The sequence below is a fragment of the Penaeus monodon genome, chromosome 12 (assembly GCF_015228065.2).
Source record: "Penaeus monodon isolate SGIC_2016 chromosome 12, NSTDA_Pmon_1, whole genome shotgun sequence".
Classification (NCBI taxonomy): Eukaryota; Metazoa; Arthropoda; class Malacostraca; order Decapoda; family Penaeidae; genus Penaeus; species Penaeus monodon.
This window is the reverse complement of record NC_051397.1, coordinates 49,394,103-49,400,527: the sequence shown is the minus strand read 5'-3', so window position 1 is coordinate 49,400,527 and position 6,425 is coordinate 49,394,103. Positions and strand designations below refer to the sequence as shown.

Below are 6,425 nucleotides of genomic sequence, written 5' to 3'. Positions count from 1 at the left end.
CTCAGCACTTCCTTTAGCCCCTTTAAACAACCTGCTGATATGAATATGGCATAGATAAATATAACAAATCAAATACAAGACCCTTTTACTAAAATTTTGTCATCTTTTGGCTTGACTAAAAGATGATTCACCATCAGGCGCGTGGAGTGGCTACCGTGGTGTATAACAACATTCAGTCTGCAACCTATGCAAAGGAGAAGCTACATGGGTTTGAGTATCCCCCTGGACAGCGGTTAATTGTCAAGCTTGATCATCACGACATGCCACCGTGAGTTGCCTTCAGCTTCCTTTCATCAAATTTCTATGTCTTCTTCTTCTTCGTTTTTAATAATTATAATTTGTTTGTTTATATTTTGTTTTCAATTTTTTACAGGAGAAATTTCCTTTCATTATTTTTTGTATTTATGACCAATTTGCTTTTGGTTTGCATTGTTGCTTTAACCCAGGGAAAATCCAGATTCTTCACTCCATCACATGGACCAAATACATGCATCAGGATTATCTGAGTGAGCACTTTTGGGTGGACCTCCCCTTTGCTTTGTTATTTTCCCTTTTTTTTTCCAATGTTTGTATTTGCCCTTTGGATTTGCTTTATCCAAATGATAATGGAATGGTTTCCTTGCACGGCTCCATATCATCTCTCTAGGTAGTCTATAACTCCTTAATAATAATAAAAATTTAATAACATTTGCTATTGTGTAAATTTAAGATTAAAAAAAACAAATTTTGTACTACAACCTGTGCCCGCAGTCAGGGCAGCCAGGAAGGATCCTGAGCATGGAAATGGCATCCCTGGGCCAGTGTCTTCCAGGCATGGCTCGGGGGACAGTACTTTCCTCACTTGTTTATCGATGGAATATTGCAAAAACTCTTTCCTTTGCACCAAATAAGTAATCAACCTCCAAGAGATTTATGTGGTGAGTTTTTCTGTTACCCCTCCCCTTCACAATGCTCACGGTGGCAAGTTCACGTCACCCGGTCCACGGCAAAATTTTTCCTATGATGACATGCTCATGTCCACTTGCCCTTTTAAGCCAAAGTTTTTCTCATGATGTGATGGTCATGTCATTTGGGTGGTAGGGCTTAATATTTTTTGTTTTGGTTTGTAAATATTTCTTTCATATGGTTAGGGATATATTTTGTAACAGGTTTTTGTAGTGTAGCCAGAGTATGAACCTGAAATAATGCAGAAAAGGCTTCATGAGTAATATTTCTCTAGCAGTGGTCCCCCTCCCATGATGCCTGGAACCCCTGGTGGCCCTCCCTTTGCTGGCCTACCTCGTGTTGCTGGAGCATTGGCCTCGCACAACGGCACTATGGGAGGAAGTCCCCCAGGGGGCCATGGCCGTGGAAACCCCAGTCAGCAGAAACGGGCGGACAACCCAACAGCAATATTCAGCAAAACCTGGCGCAGTTGGCTGAGACCATTGCTCAGGCCACGTCACTCATACAGGCTGCGGGGCTGAACCCAGGTGAGGCTAGTGGTTTTGGTAAAATAAGATATATTGGTATATGGCGTTTTTGCGGGAAAACACCTGGGGCAATTGGGACCTTGACCAATTTGCGCACACACACACCACACACACACACACACACACACACACACACACACACACCCACACACACACACACACACACACACACACACACACAAAACACACACACACACACAACACACCACACACAACACACACAACACAACTGAATATCTATAGTTTCCTATGATGCCTACCTACAGTCATATATTTATGCAGAAGAAATTCAAAAAATTGCATCCTTGGTTCACACATACTTCGTCTTTCAGGATCAGCGACACAACAACATGGGCATCAAGGGCAGACTGGGGGGGGCGAGAACGTACGACCCATCCTACTGCTCAGTAAAATTTCCCAAACCCCCACAGCCTCTTGCACCTGTTGATTCGGCAGGGGCAGAAAGGTGAATGTAAACCAGACATTGATGCTTCGTTTAGAGGGTTTATAGGGCGGGGGTGTCATTCACTTAAATGTAATGGTTTGCCACTTGTGTTTTATGAAAAATAGAAAAGTTTCTCCAAGAAATGTTACTAAATGATGTGGATTCATATTTCAGGTTTTTTTATTGTGTGTCATCCATCACCCCCCCCAAATATATGCATTGAAGGACGTCTTTGGGAGATTTGGAAACTTATCGATATTATATTTTGAACGGAAAAACCTTTGGATATGCTAATATGCTAGCAAGATTCGGCAGAAAAGGGCCCAATTGTAGTAAGTTTTCTCTCATGATTTGTTGATTAACAAGTTGTAAATGTAAACTTGATATCAAAAAATTCATTTATAGCCCGTGCTAGAAATGTATACTTTATTTTATAGAGTACTGATTTACTGAGTGCCCCCAAAATTCAATTTGGCATAAAATGATACCCTAACTGTATCTGTATTTGGAAAAATTACCAAAATTATTTACTGAACCTATCTCCCCTACACCATTCTGATGTACTATATGGAATACTATCTCTTTAGCTCAGATACAGAAAAGGTACCATTTCCCCACCATTGAGGATTCCCATACGCTCTGTCTGATGGGTAGTGTGATCTAATATATTTTGATTGTAAATAGAAAATGGCTTTAAAAGTAAAACATAGCAAATAATACTAAAGACACTTATCTCATCACCCAGGTGTTACCCGGACAGGAAGTGCTTGGATCTCGTTTAAAGTAATGGAAGCAGACCCACATGACAAAGCAGACTCAGGTCGCAAGAGACTACGCATCGATGATCAATTTTGAGCATCCCTGCCACGAGGTATGCATTGAGTGCCCTGACACATGCAATTTTCTGACTTTTAGCTCGGTTAAGAGAAAATTGGATTATTTGTACCTCCAAGATAGGCCTGAGGATGGCCTTCCTATTTTATGATATATCAAAGCAAGTTGTATTGCTGTATATATATATATATGGTATGTATATCATTATAGCATTATTGAATCTAGAGATGGTTTTAGAGAAAAAAAAAACACTATTTTAGCCAGCTGAATGAATAAGTGGATAGTCTTGGGATATACGATCAGATTCTCACTGTAGATAGATGGCAGACTTCAGAAATGTCAGGAATGCGTCGTTTTTTTCTTTGTGAAAGCAGACAACTGTTCTGTTAATATCTTCCTATGTGGCAGAGAGTTTGGTTGAGAAAGAAGGGAAATGCCCAGAACACTATTTTCTTTGTCATGTGTATTGGTCTGTAATGGTTCTTGGGAGAATTTCTCTGCATACGCCTAGAACTTGTACATTTCTATGCAAGAAGACTCCATAATACAAAAGAAAGAATGTGTATATTACAAGAATGCATGATGCAGGGGTTTGTAAAGGGGAAATGCCTCTGTGGTCTTGTATGCTGTCTTAGGCAATGGTACGTGTGGGGCATGGATGATAGCATCACGGGTGTGCTTGGCATGTATTAAAACGCAATGAAATTTTCCTTACATTTGTTTTTTGGTTCTGCATAAAGAGATATCACTTATTTTGATACTGTTTCCAAGTTCCTCACTTTTCCATAAATTTTAAGTCAGATTGATCAGTATTTTTTAAAAGATTGACTTAAAGCTTTAGAATCTTGTTGATGTATGCTGTGATAATGATATCTGTGATAGAGGAGATATGATGCATGGCTGTTAACATGCACAGGAATGCATCCTGTTGAGGGACATAGAGCAAAAAGTGTTGCACAGATTTCAAATGTGTCATTTTTGTGTTGTTTTTCCCATAAAGGGAATTAGTTGTGTAATTTTAATGAACTAAATAGTGCAGACTTACTTTTAAGTGTTTTGTTTGGGCTCATAGGGTTATTTTGAAAAGGGAAGAGAAAATGTATGGGGGAAAAAGTTAGAGAACAATGATTTTTTTATTACAAAAAGAAGCATGTGTGTGGTCATAGCATGAAATGCTTCAAACTGCTCGATATGTGTTCACTTTTTCTCATCCACTTTTATGTTACTTATCTATTTATTATTTTTATAATTCTTTTTACCAGGAAAATATATTGTAACATTCAGGTGAAATTCTCTCAAAAATGCACATCTATGAAAATGAACAAGGCAGTGTTGTTTGGTGAATTGGTATGTAAAGTTGGTGTTTGGATTATGAAGAAAACATGACTAGGGTAGGCTTTTGTGGTGTTTTTTTGATTTGTTTTGGGTTGTGATTGTAAGTGTATGTATTGTCTGTTGATGTACACAGATCTATTTGTACATACATGTAAAAAAAAGGAAAAACAAAAAGAGTTTACTGTCATTACAGAATAGTTTGTAGTTCACAAATCTGTATGTTGTAATGTCATAAAAGTCAAGGCATGTATGTGGATCAGCAGTTAAATTGATTATTGTTCTATGATGAAACACAGACAGAACATTACCATCCTTGTGAAGGCGGCTTTCATTATTCAAGACCTATGAATGGATTAGGGAGGGGCAGTAGGAGTACGAATTTCAGGTGCTAGAAAACTATAGTGAATATAGTGTGTATTGAAGAGATGGGGGAAGTAGGATATTATTTCTATATTTTTTCTGTGAGACAGTTTGGCTTTGAGAAGTGGGGGTAGTGTTTTTAGAGGGAAAAAGGAAATGTACCCAAGAAAATAAAGGGTAATTTTTTCCACCATATTTTTAATGTTTTACAAGAAGAAAGCAATCTTCCCCAGGCCATGAAACCTTAGTTATGAAGGGATGAAGAGGTTTTGATAGTACTACTATGTACCTAACTGTTACTTGTACTACTACTACTACTATTACTACTACTTCTGTCTCAATGATTTTCTTCCTTTTTTTTCTACTTCTTCTATTCACACATCCTCTTGCTGCTGCTACTGCTATCACTTCTACTATACTACTGCTACTGCAAGTACTATAGTTATGAAAATGATAGTCATTATTATTTGATAACTTTGAACAAAATTTATTATGTAAAATCTTGATAAGTGCCAGCTGTTTACAATAGTGCGTTTTATCTCCATAAAATTGTATGGATGAGGGGGGGGGGGAAGGGTTAATGGAAGTAGATTTGTTTATTGATATTTATAGTTTAGGGTTAGGGGGCCCTTAAGCTATTTAAAAAATGTTTTACTCTTATTTTAACAGTAGAGAAACTTGAAGATGTAAGATTGTATATTGTCAATTTTTTTTTCTGCAGATAAATAAAGGAGTTCAAAGGAAATTTGGTAACTGGTGTGGTTTTTGAAAAACTCTCTCTCTCTCTCTCTTACTCCTTCCTCTCACTCTCCTCTATCTCTCTCTCTCCCTTTTCTCTCTCTCTCTCTCTCTCTCTCTCTCTCTCTCTCATCTCTCCTCTCTCCTCTCTCTCCCCCCCCCCCCCCCCTCCCTCTCTCTCCTTTTCTTTTCTTTTTTTTTTTAAGCTTGTGGAAGAAAGGGGAGAATTACAATGTACAAATAGCAAAGAAGGAAACAGAAGGCAAAATGTAAAATTTAAAAAAATTAGACTTTTTTTCATATATCATACAGATTGTAAAAATGGGCCATCTAGAAAGAGATGTGGAACTTTGGCTTTGAATGATAGCATGTCGATTTTTAAAATTATTGTATAATTTTATAATTAATTTATTATTCTTTCCCATTTTTTTTAAAATTAATTTATTATTTTACATATATTTCACACGTACCTAATTAAATGAATTTTAAAAGGACCTTTGGAGGTCAGCTGGGTGTTGGTGCATGCATTTTGCTTTTTGATGCCCTTTGAAAACATGCTTAACTGGTTCAAAGGGAAAGGGGCTTGTCTGCAGTTAGTAGATGTTTTCAGTTTCAAAAACCTTTTATAAGATGAGTTTATGTGGCTCTGTATGTTTTGCCATTGACTGTTTATACATTTTAAACCCTTTTTTTTTTTAATGATACCCCTTGCGTTTGGAGTGTTTCTTTATCATTTGTATGTGTATATTGCATTTACTGATGACTGGGTGGATTCCTCAGCATTGGGAAGAGCACACGGTGCTTCTTATTGCAGTAATAATATAGCTGGCAAAAGACACTCACTCACTCACTCATCACTCACTCACTCACTCACTCACTCACTCACCACTCACTCACTCACTCACTCACTCACTCACTCACTCACTCACTCACTCCCCTCCTCTCTCTCTCTCTTTTCTCTCTCTCTCTCTCTCTCTCTCTCTCTCTCTCTCTCTCTCTCTCTCTCTCTCTCTCTCTCTCTCTCTCTGTCACATAGTCAACACACTCATTATAAAACACTGATCCTACACTAGCTCTACTATTAAGCTCCATCACAGGCAGGTGCTTACTGCCCATTCACGTACCTGTACACAATCATTCACGTCTACCTGTGCAGTTTAGAAGGTCTGATTTCAGGTACAGGCTTTGGTAAAGGAAAGGACTAAAATAGAGACCAAAATACAACCAGTTCCCCTTGTAAT

At 38.0% G+C, this 6,425-nt stretch overlaps 1 pseudogene; it reads left to right on the top strand.

Annotated features, from left to right (window-relative positions):
• Positions 1-2,772, top strand: part of LOC119579739 — a 24,137-nt pseudogene extending 21,365 nt beyond the window's left edge.
• Positions 2,773-6,425: the final 3,653 nt, after the last annotated feature.